Source organism: Lissotriton helveticus, chromosome 5_1 (assembly GCF_964261635.1).
Source record: "Lissotriton helveticus chromosome 5_1, aLisHel1.1, whole genome shotgun sequence".
In the NCBI taxonomy this organism is placed as follows: domain Eukaryota; kingdom Metazoa; phylum Chordata; class Amphibia; order Caudata; family Salamandridae; genus Lissotriton; species Lissotriton helveticus.
In genome coordinates, this window is record NC_136065.1 from 1647237245 (window position 1) to 1647253550 (window position 16306).

Below are 16306 nucleotides of genomic sequence, written 5' to 3' on the forward strand. Positions count from 1 at the left end.
TCCCTCAAAGTTACAGCAATTGCTGATCACTAATATTAATCCAACCCATGCCTAGGCCGTGATTAAAGTAGGAGAACGAACAAAGCAGCCAGTCAGCCTGCCGCATTAACTTAGTTCAGATCTCCTACTTACATCGCGGCCTGCCGGCCTGGCCGCCCGCGCCATGCGCACAGCGCAACAAATCAAAAATTGTAATCATGATGATGAATGATTCATCATCATAATTACACATTTCTGATGTATTGCCTGCACCTGCGACGGTCCTGTCATCAGCATGTACACACAGAGCTGTGCATATACGGAGGGGGGCCCGAGCCCCTCAGCCTGGGTTGTGTGCTCAGCTCAGCCTCTCACAGAGTGCTGGCCTGCAAGACAAGGAGTGCAGTGTGCTACTAAACAGATCATACTGGATGGTGGATCGCCAATAATAAGTGGGATAGCTCCTTATTTGGCAGGCAACTAGCCTGGGAGTAGTGCTCTGGGTGGTCAAATTACAAGGGGGAATAGTGGACAGGCACTCCAGAAAAGTAGGGAGTTTCCCTTTGTTCTTGAAGCCAAGGAAAGTGCGATCATACTAATAATAGGCTGGTATAAATTGAGACCGAAGTAGCTGTGGGATTGTGCATTATCAAATGTTTTTGACAAGGGTATTGGTGGTGAAATTCGGAAAGGCCACAGTGAACAGAGCCTGTATTCCAAATATCTACCGATTTGAACATTCAGGAGGAGAATCAGCAGACAAGCAGAATGGTGGTGCAGGCATATGGTATGCTCGCGGTAGACCCAATGCAATGTGACTAACAATCTGAAAATGTTTGAACGAAGGGCTCTAGCCTACATTCTAGTGCAGGAAAGAGTAAGGTGCATACAAACAAAGTTCATGAGGTCTTTCTTAGGGGATTGCTCACAATGGGACTACTTTGTATGCACTATTGTTGACATGCTGTTATCCTACTCAATCCAACTAACAGACTCTCATGTCCACCATTCGCCTTAACAAATTATATTTCCCACTACTAATCCAGCATAATCCTTTTTGGGTTCAGGAGTAGCGTGCTACTCGCTGAAAAGCACTTCAATGCCTCGCCAGAGGTAGTAAGCGCTATATAAATACAATTACAATATCTCTAGACGTATATACGCGTACTATCACAATGCAACCATGGCAGTCGAAGCTGCATCATTATTTTACCATAACATGGCTGCCATAAAGTGGCATGGATGCGAGCTGACGTGGAAGGCGGGTTCAGCTGCGGGGCGGGCGCCCCCTGCCACAGCCTGGCACTCGGCTCGACGTTATTGGTTTGCTCGACAACAAAGCACGCACCACCGGCCTAAAAGGTATTAATCTTTGATGCGCCTGACTGGCCATGCATTAATAATGGAGGGAGCCGCTTTCTCTGTGAGCTGTGAGTGAGTGAGCGGTGCCCATCAGATGCCCGCGCGCTCTCTCTGCTCGCGCAGATTCAGAACACTAAAGCCGGGCATTTATAATTCACATTATGAAAAGATTAAGAACCCGTTGAAAATTGGAGGCTCTGGGCTGGACGCCACATCCAGGCGCACGCTGGCCACTTGAGGGGGAAATGGTGTGGAATTTGGAAAGTGTAGCCGGCAATTGCTTAAAAGGGTCCAGGCGTCGACCCGAAGCACGAGCCAGGGGCATCTTTTCCTGGCTACTGACCACGCCCCCATTCTGCAACACCCCCACCCAGGGCGTCCTTGCCTCACTGCAGCCACCTTGCAAGTGTGCCGTCTGTTCACCAGTCAACCTACAGGAAGTGACCTGGAAATAACCGTGTGAGTAGGGTGACCAACTGGCATGGGTACAAATTCAGGACTGTGAGTGTAAAAAATCAGGACAAAGGGTCAAATTTCAGGACGGGAGTTTGAAATTCAGGACAAAAGGTAAGTTTTAAAGACACATCAGAGGAGATTGCGCAATAGTATATAAGTAAGTAAACAGACAACCACTTAAGTACAAGGGAAAATAAGTTTATATTAGGTTGAGAAAATCGTGCACTTCATGGTTTTTGAGTATGTATGCAGCTTTGAGAAAATGTGCAGGTCTTTTTGTGCTAACAAAACAGCCCCTACCTTTCCAGCCTCCCAGGAAAACGCCGGATATCCAGTCCTGCCAGTTCGGCCTTGCAACCACCCTCCAATGGTGCCCCTCATCTTCACAAAGACCCTCTCTCATGTGTTTTTAATTTCTTTTATAGTGCTACTCATCCCAAGTAAGTAGGACAGGGTGTCGGAGAGTGTTACATCACACACATCTTATATAGAGACAATGACCCATATACATGTGAAAGTCAATGTATAGGAAATGTTACTTAAGATAATAGGGGTTACAAGGTGTAATCATTCTTTCACCCATCATTCAATCTTTCACCATTCATTCTGTCCTATCTATGTACCATCCATAACCATATTCAACCTGTTGCAAACCTATCCATCATCTATCCTTCCATCCATCCATCTATCATTCCACTCATCTATGTATCCCTCCATCCACCCTTTCACTCATCCATCCCTCCATTAATCCTTTCACCCTACCCATTCATCCACTCATCCATCTACTCTTCCACTCATCCATCCATTCACTCATCCATCCAGCCATTTAACCTTTCACCGATCCAGTCAGCCTTTCACTTACTCATTCATCCACCCAGACACTCATCCTTCCACCCTTTCAGCCACCCATCCTCCCTTTCACTCTCCATCCCCCTTACACTTAGTCATCCATCCTTCCATCTACTCATCCACTCATGAATCCATCCATTGACCCTATCACTCATCCATCCTTTCACTTATCCATCTATCCTTTCTCTCATCCATCCACCCTTTCACTATCACTCAATCCTCCATCCATTCTCTCATCCATCTACCCTTTTACTCCTTCACTCATCTATTCACCCTTGTGTCCATTTAACCTCCCTTTCACTCACTCATCCAGCCGTACATCCACCCTTTCACTCATCCATCCATACATTCATCCTTTCACTTATAAATTAATCAATCCTCCCATAAGTTCACCCATCCATCAACTCACGTATCATCCACCTTTTCACTCATCCATCCATCCATCCATCCACTCACCCATCCATTTACCACTGACATCAGCAAAGCTCCGAAGGTCAGCTGGGCCTTATTTTCCAGCTAAAGATGGAACAACGACAAACAAAATGAATAGACAAACAAAAAAAACAATGTTTAAAGTGGCCCGGGTCTAACTTGCATTCAGCCCCTGCAAAGCCGAGACATGGGGTTAACATCACCCCCCCTGCCTCCCAGGCAGAAGGACACCCCCCCATGACTCCTACAGGCCACCGAAGTCAGTATCTGCATTTTTTCCCTACCTGCGCTTCAGAGGAGTTTGAACATCAACCTATTTTCCAGCAATTCTGTATTAATGTTTTAATCAAGAAATCATCACTGATTAAAAAGGACCTGCTTTGGGAGTTGAAAGGAAGACGTGTGTGTGTGCATTTCCACAAGGTCGTGTCCTGGTTTGAATGCATTTCTCACACAGGCCTGATTTCTCAACGGGCAGTGCTTCCGTTTTTTTATGCTTATTACAGCCCAGGCAGCTTGTGTGGGATTTTGTCTGCGAGTGTGTTGGTGCGAAAAGGAAAGGAATGATCATCTAAGTGCATGCATTTCTAAGTGAAAGAAGCAAGCAAGCAGCGCGATGTGACTATGTACCTGATAAGTTATAACCTCTAGTCTTCTTGAGCCGAGAGGTTATAACTTATCAGGTACATAGTCACGTCTCGCTGCTTGCTTCTTTCAGTCTCGCTCGGGCCTCAGGGCAGAAAAACGGACTCGCCTCACTCAGGCCTGCTGAGTGCTGTTGGTGGGGTGGCAGTGGCACTGTGGCAGACACAGGGGGGTTGGGCTAGGCGGCGTTAGGCACTGTGCCAGTAGCCAGTAAAATAAAATTATGGCCGCTTCAAGTGCCGTTTTTTTTATGCTCACACAGGCAGCTTCAAGCTTGTTTGGGATTTTTTCTGCTAGTGCGACTGCCTGCCAGGGAATGACGACGACGACAATTGCATTCTAATTGAATTAAAGAAGCAAGCTGAAGCAGCACGACATGCGTGACCAGGTGTACCTCTACCACCTGATAAGTTATAACCTCAGTCGCGGGCCGAGACTCGTTTATAACTTAGTCACGTCCACTCGACGGTCCAGGGCAGGGCCAGGCCTGGTCACGTCGCGCTGCTTGCTTCTTTCAGTCTTGGAGGGGGGGCGGGGGCAGAAAAACGGACTCACCTCACTCAGGCCTGCTGTCTGACTGCTGTTGGTGGCGGGGTGGCACTCTTGACTGTGGCAGACACACTACACAGGGGGGTCGGTCGGCGGCGCTAGCCACTGCCTGGCTATAAAATTATGGCCGCTTTAAGTGCGCACCTGACGTCTGCTCCTCTCGTCAGTCATGCGCTGTTAGATGCCCAATGCGCATGCGGGGACAGGAGGAGACAGGGCATAATTCTGCGTGCTCTGCGCACAGGCACCTCCTCCTCTTCCTCCGTTTGTTCCGTTTGTTTATGTAGGTTGCACATTCTGCCAGCACCACTTGCTGCAGTGCTGTTGTGCCTATCAAGCTTGCTGGCGGCGGCCCTAGAATTATACGGGGGCCGGCGGGAACTGTAAATTATTTGGAAGTCTGACTGAAAGTGAACTCTCAGACATGATGGATATACGTGAGTGACGCACGCTGTTGTGGCTGGGGCCGGGGGAGTCCGACTGTCACAGGCTGTGACAGGCGGACTGAAAATCGGCCCCCAGCCACAAAACCGGCCCCCTTTTCAAAAACCGGCCCCCCACCCCCTCCAGCCGACCGGGGGATTGCCCGGTGCCCAGACTCACCAGTCCGGGCCTGGTAGTGTTGCCGGCTACGCTGTCTACGCAAAATGCGTAGAAGGCAACACTACGCCTACTCCGTGGGCGTAGCCGATTCGGACGCCCAGGGTTACTTCTAACCAGTTTGGATAGATAGACTGATAAGAAAGCAGCTCTTACTCCTAAAGTTTCAGCCATCTCAAGTGTATGACTGTTGACATATGTCTGCCCCACAGAGACAGATCACTTCTAATAAGTGAGTTCTCTATCTGTCACTGATTGTGGACATACTAACTAGAGCTATCAGTATGGTCATAAATGTGAATACTCTTATGTTCTCAAATCAAAATGGAGTTTTTCCTACTTCCAAGAAAAGTGTCTTAAGCATGCTCTTCAATTTGTGCACGCATGTAGACATTCAAATGCAACTGCATTTCCATACAGAGTCTCAAAATCATAGATATCTTCATACCGCAGTAAGAATACATGAAGCGATTTACATACTGCAGGCAGGCTGGCCTTGTAGCTCAGTGGCAGAGCACTGGTCTTGTAAACCAGGGGTCATGAGTTCAAGCCTCATCAGGGCCTTTTTATATGTGAGTTTCTGTATGTTGTTTCCAAGTCATTCTTTCTAGGAGTCACACCTTGTCTTAAGTTTGCTTATTGACAAGCTTCCCTTTCCTGCTTTCATCGTATCAAGAAGACTTCATGAAAACCATTGAACCATAAACTATCGCCTCACCCCTTCCGATCGCCTGACGAACGCCTGACAAACGCCATTCTCACCCCGCCGGGCAAGCCCTGCCGGGCAAAGCCAAATAAGCCATGCATATTTGAAGTTCCTTTGAAAGTCAGAGCGAGGACTATGACCTCTGTTCCGACTGAGTCTGCATCCACAGAAAGGATGAAATAAGGATCTAGAAATTTCACCAAGGAGATGTAAACTTCATCCCCCTTAAAATACTTTTCCTCCCAGATGCCCCGGCTCTTAGTCAAATGAGGTTAATCTTCAAAACCCCACCCCCACTAACCATAAATATCCGACTCTCCTGCTGTCCATTCAAATGATACAAGGTATCTTGTACATAGAGAGAATGTGAGAAAAAGCAGAATCGCTTCATAGATTTGGTGACCTTGGATGGGTGGGCTGGATAAAGAAGTGAACCTGATTTCGGGAAAAGGAGTATCGTGATGGGGATGAGGAAAAGAGAACATGGACCACATTCACAAGTTAGAGAAATAAATATATTAGGTTGAATGGTTTTAAAAAGTTAACTTTGAGCATGAATTGTTTTTTTAAACTGCAAAGAATAAAAAAAATCAATGTGGGATTGGAGGCACAATCTGAGCAGAAAGCACCATAAGCTGCTATGGTGCAACTCTTATGTTGACTAGAAACATTAATATGATGACGCTCTTCTTTTGATATGTCTTTCAGTTAAATTTTATTGTAAGTAGCTGATACAGCACTGTTTGCAGCTCCTCGGTATATGGTTATCCCGTGACAACAATGTTTTCATCATATTTATTATTCTACAAATGTATTTTTAAATGCACTGATGTGGTGTTTGCATGCTATGCAAGACGGCACATCATGGAATGTTTATAAGGAGCATCGAATAGGATTGTGATATTTGCACCTGGAAGAGTCGGACACGCAGATCCTGAAAAGAAGTAAAAACTCTCTAGCAAGGGCCGTCTTTCCCCTGATTTTAATCTTTAATTTTAGGGAAATTGTTTATGAAAAACCAGTAAGCTGCTCCAGGTGAGGCTCGAACTCACAACCTCGGCATGCCTCAATGCAAGTACTGCTGTATAATTACCGCGCGCTAACCGATTGCGCCACTGGAGCTCACTGTTCTCATACCTCCCCAGTTGAGCCATCTAGAGCTGACTAAGTAGATACTGGCACTGCTCCCTTATTCACTGTGCAAGATCGACTCACATGCTAGCATGTTATCATGACTATTAAAAACTACAGTCCTAATGGAACAGATTTGATAATTCTGCTATATCATGTGCTCTGTCTATTGAACACCACATATATTTGCCAGTTCTGACACAGTCTAGGAGAAACTTATGATTATTTGTAATTAGCACATCGTATGAATTTCCTAAAAAATGAAACATAGTCACCTAAGGCAGACGAGGTGGCCGAGTGGTTAAGGCGATGGACTGCTAATCCATTGTGCTCTGCATGCGTGGGTTCGAATCCCACCTTCGTCGGAACGCCATCAGACACTCTTTTGAAGGTGGGCATGTCTCGTAGTACAATTACACTCTCTTTCAAGACACAGCCATAATCCACTAGAAGGGCCCAACTGACTATTCCATTTTGGCAATTATGTCAAATTAAGGGAAGTGTTTTGTGCTTAATTGAAATTAGATCTTTCATGAAGTGTCCAGAGGATTGCCTTTCCCTCACTCCTGGCCTTCTAACTAACCCTGGTCGTAGTGGGCGTAGTGGGGCTCCGTGGAGCTACGCGGAGTGGGCGAGAAGCTACGCCCACTCCCGCACTCCGCGTAGCCCCACTACGCACCTCCCTCCCGCTCTCCCCTACATACATTATTTAAGCAACTACCCTTGATAAAACAATTTTAAAGCACTTACCGTGTCCGGGGCTCGTCCGGGGCTCCATCTTGGAATAGCGTCGTCCTGGATACCAATGCGCATGCGCGGGAGGCCGCGCATGCGCATTGGTATCCAGGAAGGGACGCTATTCCAAGAGGGAGCCCCGGAAGAGCCCCGGACATGGTAAGTGCTTTAAAAATTGTTTTATTAAGGTTAGTTGCTTAAATAATGTATGTAGGGGAGGGCGGGAGGGAGGCGGGTGGCGGCCGAATCGGCTACGCACACGGAGTGGGCGTAGTGTTGCCGGCTACGCTGTCTACGCAAAATGCGTAGAAGGCAACACTACGCCTACTCCGTGGGCGTAGCCGATTCGGACGCCCAGGGTTACTTCTAACCAGTTTGGATAGATAGACTGATAAGAAAGCAGCTCTTACTCCTAAAGTTTCAGCCATCTCAAGTGTATGACTGTTGACATATGTCTGCCCCACAGAGACAGATCACTTCTAATAAGTGAGTTCTCTATCTGTCACTGATTGTGGACATACTAACTAGAGCTATCAGTATGGTCATAAATGTGAATACTCTTATGTTCTCAAATCAAAATGGAGTTTTTCCTACTTCCAAGAAAAGTGTCTTAAGCATGCTCTTCAATTTGTGCACGCATGTAGACATTCAAATGCAACTGCATTTCCATACAGAGTCTCAAAATCATAGATATCTTCATACCGCAGTAAGAATACATGAAGCGATTTACATACTGCAGGCAGGCTGGCCTTGTAGCTCAGTGGCAGAGCACTGGTCTTGTAAACCAGGGATCATGAGTTCAAGCCTCATCAGGGCCTTTTTATATGTGAGTTTCTGTATGTTGTTTCCAAGTCATTCTTTCTAGGAGTCACACCTTGTCTTAAGTTTGCTTATTGACAAGCTTCCCTTTCCTGCTTTCATCGTATCAAGAAGACTTCATGAAAACCATTGAACCATAAACTATCGCCTCACCCCTTCCGATCGCCTGACGAATGCCTGACAAACGCCATTCTCACCCCGCCGGGCAAGCCCTGCCGGGCAAAGCCAAATAAGCCATGCATATTTGAAGTTCCTTTGAAAGTCAGAGCGAGGACTATGACCTCTGTTCCGACTGAGTCTGCATCCACAGAAAGGATGAAATAAGGATCTAGAAATTTCACCAAGGAGATGTGAACTTCATCCCCCTTAAAATACTTTTCCTCCCAGATGCCCCGGCTCTTAGTCAAATGAGGTTAATCTTCAAAACCCCACCCCCACTAACCATAAATATCCGACTCTCCTGCTGTCCATTCAAATGATACAAGGTATCTTGTACATAGAGAGAATGTGAGAAAAAGCAGAATCGCTTCATAGATTTGGTGACCTTGTATGGGTGGGCTGGATAAAGAAGTGAACCTGATTTCGGGAAAAGGAGTATCGTGATGGGGATGAGGAAAAGAGAACATGGACCACATTCACAAGTTAGAGAAATAAATATATTAGGTTGAATGGTTTTAAAAAGTTAACTTTGAGCATGAATTGTTTTTTTAAACTGCAAAGAATAAAAAAAATCAATGTGGGATTGGAGGCACAATCTGAGCAGAAAGCACCATAAGCTGCTATGGTGCAACTCTTATGCTGACTAGAAACATTAATATGATGACGCTCTTCTTTTGATATGTCTTTCAGTTAAATTTTATTGTAAGTAGCTGATACAGCACTGTTTGCAGCTCCTCAGTATATGGTTATCCCGTGACAACAATGTTTTCATCATATTTATTATTCTACAAATGTATTTTTAAATGCACTGATGTGGTGTTTGCATGCTATGCAAGACGGCACATCATGGAATGTTTATAAGGAGCATCGAATAGGATTGTGATATTTGCACCTGGAAGAGTCGGACACGCAGATCCTGAAAAGAAGTAAAAACTCTCTAGCAAGGGCCGTCTTTCCCCTGAGTTTAATCTTTAATTTTAGGGAAATGGTTTATGAAAAACCAGTAAGCTGCTGCAGGTGAGGCTCGAACTCACAACCTCGGCATGCCTCAATGCAAGTACTGCTGTATAAGTACCGCGCGCTAACCGATTGCGCCACTGGAGCTCACTGTTCTCATACCTCCCCAGTTGAGCCATCTAGAGCTGACCAAGTAGATACTGGCACTGCTCCCTTATTCACTGTGCAAGATCGACTCACATGCTAGCATGTTATCATGACTATTAAAAACTACAGTCCTAATGGAACAGATTTGATAATTCTGCTATATCATGTGCTCTGTCTATTGAACACCACATATATTTGCCAGTTCTGACACAGTCTAGGAGAAACTTATGATTATTTGTAATTAGCACATCGTATGAATTTCCTAAAAAATGAAACATAGTCACCTAAGGCAGACGAGGTGGCCGAGTGGTTAAGGCGATGGACTGCTAATCCATTGTGCTCTGCACGCGTGGGTTCGAATCCCACCTTCGTCGGAACGCCATCAGACACTCTTTTGAAGGTGGGCATGTCTCGTAGTACAATTACACTCTCTTTCAAGACAGCCATAATCCACTAGAAGGGCCCAACTGACTATTCCATTTTGGCAATTATGTCAAATTAAGGGAAGTGTTTTGTGCTTAATTGAAATTAGATCTTTCATGAAGTGTCCAGAGGATTGCCTTTCCCTCACTCCTGGCCTTCTAACTAACCCTGGTCGTAGTGGGCGTAGTGGGGCTCCGTGGAGCTACGCGGAGTGGGCGAGAAGCTACGCCCACTCCCGCACTCCGCGTAGCCCCACTACGCACCTCCCTCCCGCTCTCCCCTACATACATTATTTAAGCAACTACCCTTGATAAAACAATTTTAAAGCACTTACCGTGTCCGGGGCTCGTCCGGGGCTCCATCTTGGAATAGCGTCGTCCTGGATACCAATGCGCATGCGCGGGAGGCCGCGCATGCGCATTGGTATCCAGGAAGGGACGCTATTCCAAGAGGGAGCCCCGGAAGAGCCCCGGACATGGTAAGTGCTTTAAAAATTGTTTTATTAAGGTTAGTTGCTTAAATAATGTATGTAGGGGAGGGCGGGAGGGAGGCGGGTGGCGGCCGAATCGGCTACGCACACGGAGTGGGCGTAGTGTTGCCGGCTACGCTGTCTACGCAAAATGCGTAGAAGGCAACACTACGCCTACTCCGTGGGCGTAGCCGATTCGGACGCCCAGGGTTACTTCTAACCAGTTTGGATAGATAGACTGATAAGAAAGCAGCTCTTACTCCTAAAGTTTCAGCCATCTCAAGTGTATGACTGTTGACATATGTCTGCCCCACAGAGACAGATCACTTCTAATAAGTGAGTTCTCTATCTGTCACTGATTGTGGACATACTAACTAGAGCTATCAGTATGGTCATAAATGTGAATACTCTTATGTTCTCAAATCAAAATGGAGTTTTTCCTACTTCCAAGAAAAGTGTCTTAAGCATGCTCTTCAATTTGTGCACGCATGTAGACATTCAAATGCAACTGCATTTCCATACAGAGTCTCAAAATCATAGATATCTTCATACCGCAGTAAGAATACATGAAGCGATTTACATACTGCAGGCAGGCTGGCCTTGTAGCTCAGTGGCAGAGCACTGGTCTTGTAAACCAGGGGTCATGAGTTCAAGCCTCATCAGGGCCTTTTTATATGTGAGTTTCTGTATGTTGTTTCCAAGTCATTCTTTCTAGGAGTCACACCTTGTCTTAAGTTTGCTTATTGACAAGCTTCCCTTTCCTGCTTTCATCGTATCAAGAAGACTTCATGAAAACCATTGAACCATAAACTATCGCCTCACCCCTTCCGATCGCCTGACGAATGCCTGACAAACGCCATTCTCACCCCGCCGGGCAAGCCCTGCCGGGCAAAGCCAAATAAGCCATGCATATTTCAAGTTCCTTTGAAAGTCAGAGCGAGGACTATGACCTCTGTTCCGACTGAGTCTGCATCCACAGAAAGGATGAAATAAGGATCTAGAAATTTCACCAAGGAGATGTGAACTTCATCCCCCTTAAAATACTTTTCCTCCCAGATGCCCCGGCTCTTAGTCAAATGAGGTTAATCTTCAAAACCCCACCCCCACTAACCATAAATATCCGACTCTCCTGCTGTCCATTCAAATGATACAAGGTATCTTGTACATAGAGAGAATGTGAGAAAAAGCAGAATCGCTTCATAGATTTGGTGACCTTGTATGGGTGGGCTGGATAAAGAAGTGAACCTGATTTCGGGAAAAGGAGTATCGTGATGGGGATGAGGAAAAGAGAACATGGACCACAGTCACAAGTTAGAGAAATAAATATATTAGGTTGAATGGTTTTAAAAAGTTAACTTTGAGCATTAATTGTTTTTTTAAACTGCAAAGAATAAAAAAAATCAATGTGGGATTGGAGGCACAATCTGAGCAGAAAGCACCATTAGCTGCTATGGTGCAACTCTTATGCTGACTAGAAACATTAATATGATGACGCTCTTCTTTTGATATGTCTTTCAGTTAAATTTTATTGTAAGTAGCTGATACAGCACTGTTTGCAGCTCCTCAGTATATGGTTATCCCGTGACAACAATGTTTTCATCATATTTATTATTCTACAAATGTATTTTTAAATGCACTGATGTGGTGTTTGCATGCTATGCAAGACGGCACATCATGGAATGTTTATAAGGAGCATCGAATAGGATTGTGATATTTGCACCTGGAAGAGTCGGACACGCAGATCCTGAAAAGAAGTAAAAACTCTCTAGCAAGGGCCGTCTTTCCCCTGAGTTTAATCTTTAATTTTAGGGAAATGGTTTATGAAAAACCAGTAAGCTGCTCCAGGTGAGGCTCGAACTCACAACCTCGGCATGCCTCAATGCAAGTACTGCTGTATAAGTACCGCGCGCTATCCGATTGCGCCACTGGAGTTCACTGCTCTCATACCTCCCCAGTTGAGCCATCTAGAGCTGACCAAGTAGATACTGGCACTGCTCCCTTATTCACTGTGCAAGATCGACTCACATGCTAGCATGTTATCATGACTATTAAAAACTACAGTCCTAATGGAACAGATTTGATAATTCTGCTATATCATGTGCTCTGTCTATTGAACACCACATATATTTGCCAGTTCTGACACAGTCTAGGAGAAACTTATGATTATTTGTAATTAGCACATCGTAAGAATTTCCTAAAAAATGAAACATAGTCACCTAAGGCAGACGAGGTGGCCGAGTGGTTAAGGCGATGGACTGCTAATCCATTGTGCTCTGCACGCGTGGGTTCGAATCCCACCTTCGTCGAAACGCCATCAGACACTCTTTTGAAGGTGGGCATGTCTCGTAGTACAATTACACTCTCTTTCAAGACACAGCCATAATCCACTAGAAGGGCCCAACTGACTATTCCATTTTGGCAATTATGTCAAATTAAGGGAAGTGTTTTGTGCTTAATTGAAATTAGATCTTTCATGAAGTGTCCAGAGGATTGCCTTTCCCTCACTCCTGGCCTTCTAACTAACCCTGGTCGTAGTGGGCGTAGTGGGGCTCCGCGGAGCTACGCGGAGTGGGCGATAAGCTACGCCCACTCCCGCACTCCGCGTAGCCCCACTACGCACCTCCCTCCCGCTCTCCCCTACATACATTATTTAAGCAACTACCCTTAATAAAACAATTTTAAAGCACTTACCGTGTCCGGAGCTCGTCCGGGGCTCCCTCTTGGAATAGTGTCGTCCTGGATACCAATGCGCATGCGCGGGAGGCCGCGCATGCGCATTGGTATCCAGGAAGGGACGCTATTCCAAGAGGGAGCCCCGGAAGAGCCCCGGACATGGTAAGTGCTTTAAAAATTGTTTTATTAAGGTTAGTTGCTTAAATAATGTATGTAGGGGAGGGCGGGAGGGAGGCGGGTGGCGGCCGAATCGGCTACGCACACGGAGTGGGCGTAGTGTTGCCGGCTACGCTGTCTACGCAAAATGCGTAGAAGGCAACACTGCGCCTACTCGTGGGCGTAGCCGATTCGGACGCCCAGGGTTACTTCTAACCAGTTTGGATAGATAGACTGATAAGAAAGCAGCTCTTACTCCTAAAGTTTCAGCCATCTCAAGTGTATGACTGTTGACATATGTCTGCCCCACAGAGACAGATCACTTCTAATAAGTGAGTTCTCTATCTGTCACTGATTGTGGACATACTAACTAGAGCTATCAGTATGGTCATAAATGTGAATACTCTTATGTTCTCAAATCAAAATGGAGTTTTTCCTACTTCCAAGAAAAGTGTCTTAAGCATGCTCTTCAATTTGTGCACGCATGTAGACATTCAAATGCAACTGCATTTCCATACAGAGTCTCAAAATCATAGATATCTTCATACCGCAGTAAGAATACATGAAGCGATTTACATACTGCAGGCAGGCTGGCCTTGTAGCTCAGTGGCAGAGCACTGGTCTTGTAAACCAGGGGTCATGAGTTCAAGCCTCATCAGGGCCTTTTTATATGTGAGTTTCTGTATGTTGTTTCCAAGTCATTCTTTCTAGGAGTCACACCTTGTCTTAAGTTTGCTTATTGACAAGCTTCCCTTTCCTGCTTTCATCGTATCAAGAAGACTTCATGAAAACCATTGAACCATAAACTATCGCCTCACCCCTTCCGATCGCCTGACGAACGCCTGACAAACGCCATTCTCACCCCGCCGGGCAAGCCCTGCCGGGCAAAGCCAAATAAGCCATGCATATTTGAAGTTCCTTTGAAAGTCAGAGCGAGGACTATGACCTCTGTTCCGACTGAGTCTGCATCCACAGAAAGGATGAAATAAGGATCTAGAAATTTCACCAAGGAGATGTGAACTTCATCCCCCTCAAAATACTTTTCCTCCCAGATGCCCCGGCTCTTAGTCAAATGAGGTTAATCTTCAAAACCCCACCCCCACTAACCATAAATATCCGACTCTCCTGCTGTCCATTCAAATGATACAAGGTATCTTGTACATAGAGAGAATGTGAGAAAAAGCAGAATCGCTTCATAGATTTGGTGACCTTGGATGGGTGGGCTGGATAAAGAAGTGAACCTGATTTCGGGAAAAGGAGTATCGTGATGGGGATGAGGAAAAGAGAACATGGACCACATTCACAAGTTAGAGAAATAAATATATTAGGTTGAATGGTTTTAAAAAGTTAACTTTGAGCATGAATTGTTTTTTTAAACTGCAAAGAATAAAAAAAATCAATGTGGGATTGGAGGCACAATCTGAGCAGAAAGCACCATAAACTGCTATGGTGCAACTCTTATGCTGACTAGAAACATTAATATGATGACGCTCTTCTTTTGATATGTCTTTCAGTTAAATGTTATTGTAAGTAGCTGATACAGCACTGTTTGCAGCTCCTCAGTATATGGTTATCCCGTGACAACAATGTTTTCATCATATTTATTATTCTACAAATGTATTTTTAAATGCACTGATGTGGTGTTTGCATGCTATGCAAGACGGCACATCATGGAATGTTTTTAAGGAGCATCGAATAGGATTGTGATATTTGCACCTGGAAGAGTCGGACACGCAGATCCTGAAAAGAAGTAAAAACTCTCTAGCAAGGGCCGTCTTTCCCCTGAGTTTAATCTTTAATTTTAGTGAAATGGTTTATGAAAAACCAGTAAGCTGCTCGAACTCACAACCTCAGCATGCCTCAATGCAAGTACTGCTGTATAAGTATCGCGCGCTAACGGATTGCGCCACTGGAGCTCACTGTTCTCATACCTCCCCAGTTGAGCCATCTAGAGCTGACCAAGTAGATACTGGCACTGCTCCCTTATTCACTGTGCAAGATCGACTCACATGCTAGCATGTTATCATGACTATTAAAAACTACAGTCCTAATGGAACAGATTTGATAATTCTGCTATATCATGTGCTCTGTCTATTGAACACCACATATATTTGCCAGTTCTGACACAGTCTAGGAGAAACTTATGATTATTTGTAATTAGCACATCGTAAGAATTTCCTAAAAAATGAAACATAGTCACCTAAGGCAGACGAGGTGGCCGAGTGGTTAAGGCGATGGACTGCTAATCCATTGTGCTCTGCACGCGTGGGTTCGAATCCCACCTTCGTCGGAATGCCATCAGACACTCTTTTGAAGGTGGGCATGTCTCGTAGTACAATTACACTCTCTTTCAAGACACAGCCATAATCCACTAGAAGGGCCCAACTGACTATTCCATTTTGGCAATTATGTCAAATTAAGGGAAGTGTTTTGTGCTTAATTGAAATTAGATCTTTCATGAAGTGTCCAGAGGATTGCCTTTCCCTCACTCCTGGCCTTCTAACTAACCCTGGTCGTAGTGGGCGTAGTGGGGCTCCGCGGAGCTACGCGGAGTGGGCGAGAAGCTACGCCCACTCCCGCACTCCGCGTAGCCCCACTACGCACCTCCCTCCCGCTCTCCCCTACATACATTATTTAAGCAACTACCCTTAATAAAACAATTTTAAAGCACTTACCGTGTCCGGGGCTCGTCCGGGGCTCCCTCTTGGAATAGCGTCGTCCTGGATACCAATGCGCATGCGCGGGAGGCCGCGCATGCGCATTGGTATTCAGGAAGGGACGCTATTCCAAGAGGGAGTCCCGGAAGAGCCCCGGACATGGTAAGTGCTTTAAAAATTGTTTTATTAAGGTTAGTTGCTTAAATAATGTATGTAGGGGAGTGCGGGAGGGAGGCGGGTGGCGGCCGAATCGGCTACGCACACGGAGTGGGCGTAGTGTTGCCGGCTACGCTGTCTACGCAAAATGCGTAGAAGGCAACACTACGCCTACTCCGTGGGCGTAGCCGATTCGGACGCCCAGGGTTACTTCTAACCAGTTTGGATAGATAGACTGATAAGAAA

General features: G+C 45.6%; 11 non-coding genes across 11 annotated transcripts; 8 read left to right on the top strand and 3 right to left on the bottom strand.

Annotated features, from left to right (window-relative positions):
- Positions 1-5364: 5364 nt before the first annotated feature.
- Positions 5365-5436, top strand: TRNAT-UGU (transfer RNA threonine (anticodon UGU)). Its single transcript has one exon. It is a non-coding gene; the product is annotated as a tRNA-Thr (tRNA).
- Positions 5437-6605: 1169 nt separating this feature from the next.
- Positions 6606-6700, bottom strand: TRNAI-UAU (transfer RNA isoleucine (anticodon UAU)). Its single transcript has 2 exons — positions 6663-6700; positions 6606-6641 (listed from the first exon to the last, which is right to left on the bottom strand). It is a non-coding gene; the product is annotated as a tRNA-Ile (tRNA).
- A 292-nt stretch (positions 6701-6992) lies between these two features.
- Positions 6993-7074, top strand: TRNAS-GCU (transfer RNA serine (anticodon GCU)). The gene has a single exon. It is a non-coding gene; the product is annotated as a tRNA-Ser (tRNA).
- Positions 7075-8190: 1116 nt separating this feature from the next.
- TRNAT-UGU (transfer RNA threonine (anticodon UGU)) lies at positions 8191-8262 on the top strand. The gene has a single exon. It is a non-coding gene; the product is annotated as a tRNA-Thr (tRNA).
- A 1169-nt stretch (positions 8263-9431) lies between these two features.
- On the bottom strand, positions 9432-9526 carry TRNAI-UAU (transfer RNA isoleucine (anticodon UAU)). Its single transcript has 2 exons — positions 9489-9526; positions 9432-9467 (listed from the first exon to the last, which is right to left on the bottom strand). It is a non-coding gene; the product is annotated as a tRNA-Ile (tRNA).
- A 292-nt stretch (positions 9527-9818) lies between these two features.
- Positions 9819-9900, top strand: TRNAS-GCU (transfer RNA serine (anticodon GCU)). Its single transcript has one exon. It is a non-coding gene; the product is annotated as a tRNA-Ser (tRNA).
- Positions 9901-11014: 1114 nt separating this feature from the next.
- TRNAT-UGU (transfer RNA threonine (anticodon UGU)) lies at positions 11015-11086 on the top strand. Its single transcript has one exon. It is a non-coding gene; the product is annotated as a tRNA-Thr (tRNA).
- Positions 11087-12255: 1169 nt separating this feature from the next.
- TRNAI-UAU (transfer RNA isoleucine (anticodon UAU)) lies at positions 12256-12350 on the bottom strand. Its single transcript has 2 exons — positions 12313-12350; positions 12256-12291 (listed from the first exon to the last, which is right to left on the bottom strand). It is a non-coding gene; the product is annotated as a tRNA-Ile (tRNA).
- Positions 12351-12642: 292 nt separating this feature from the next.
- TRNAS-GCU (transfer RNA serine (anticodon GCU)) lies at positions 12643-12724 on the top strand. The gene has a single exon. It is a non-coding gene; the product is annotated as a tRNA-Ser (tRNA).
- Positions 12725-13839: 1115 nt separating this feature from the next.
- On the top strand, positions 13840-13911 carry TRNAT-UGU (transfer RNA threonine (anticodon UGU)). The gene has a single exon. It is a non-coding gene; the product is annotated as a tRNA-Thr (tRNA).
- A 1544-nt stretch (positions 13912-15455) lies between these two features.
- On the top strand, positions 15456-15537 carry TRNAS-GCU (transfer RNA serine (anticodon GCU)). The gene has a single exon. It is a non-coding gene; the product is annotated as a tRNA-Ser (tRNA).
- The last annotated feature ends 769 nt before the right edge of the window (positions 15538-16306 follow it).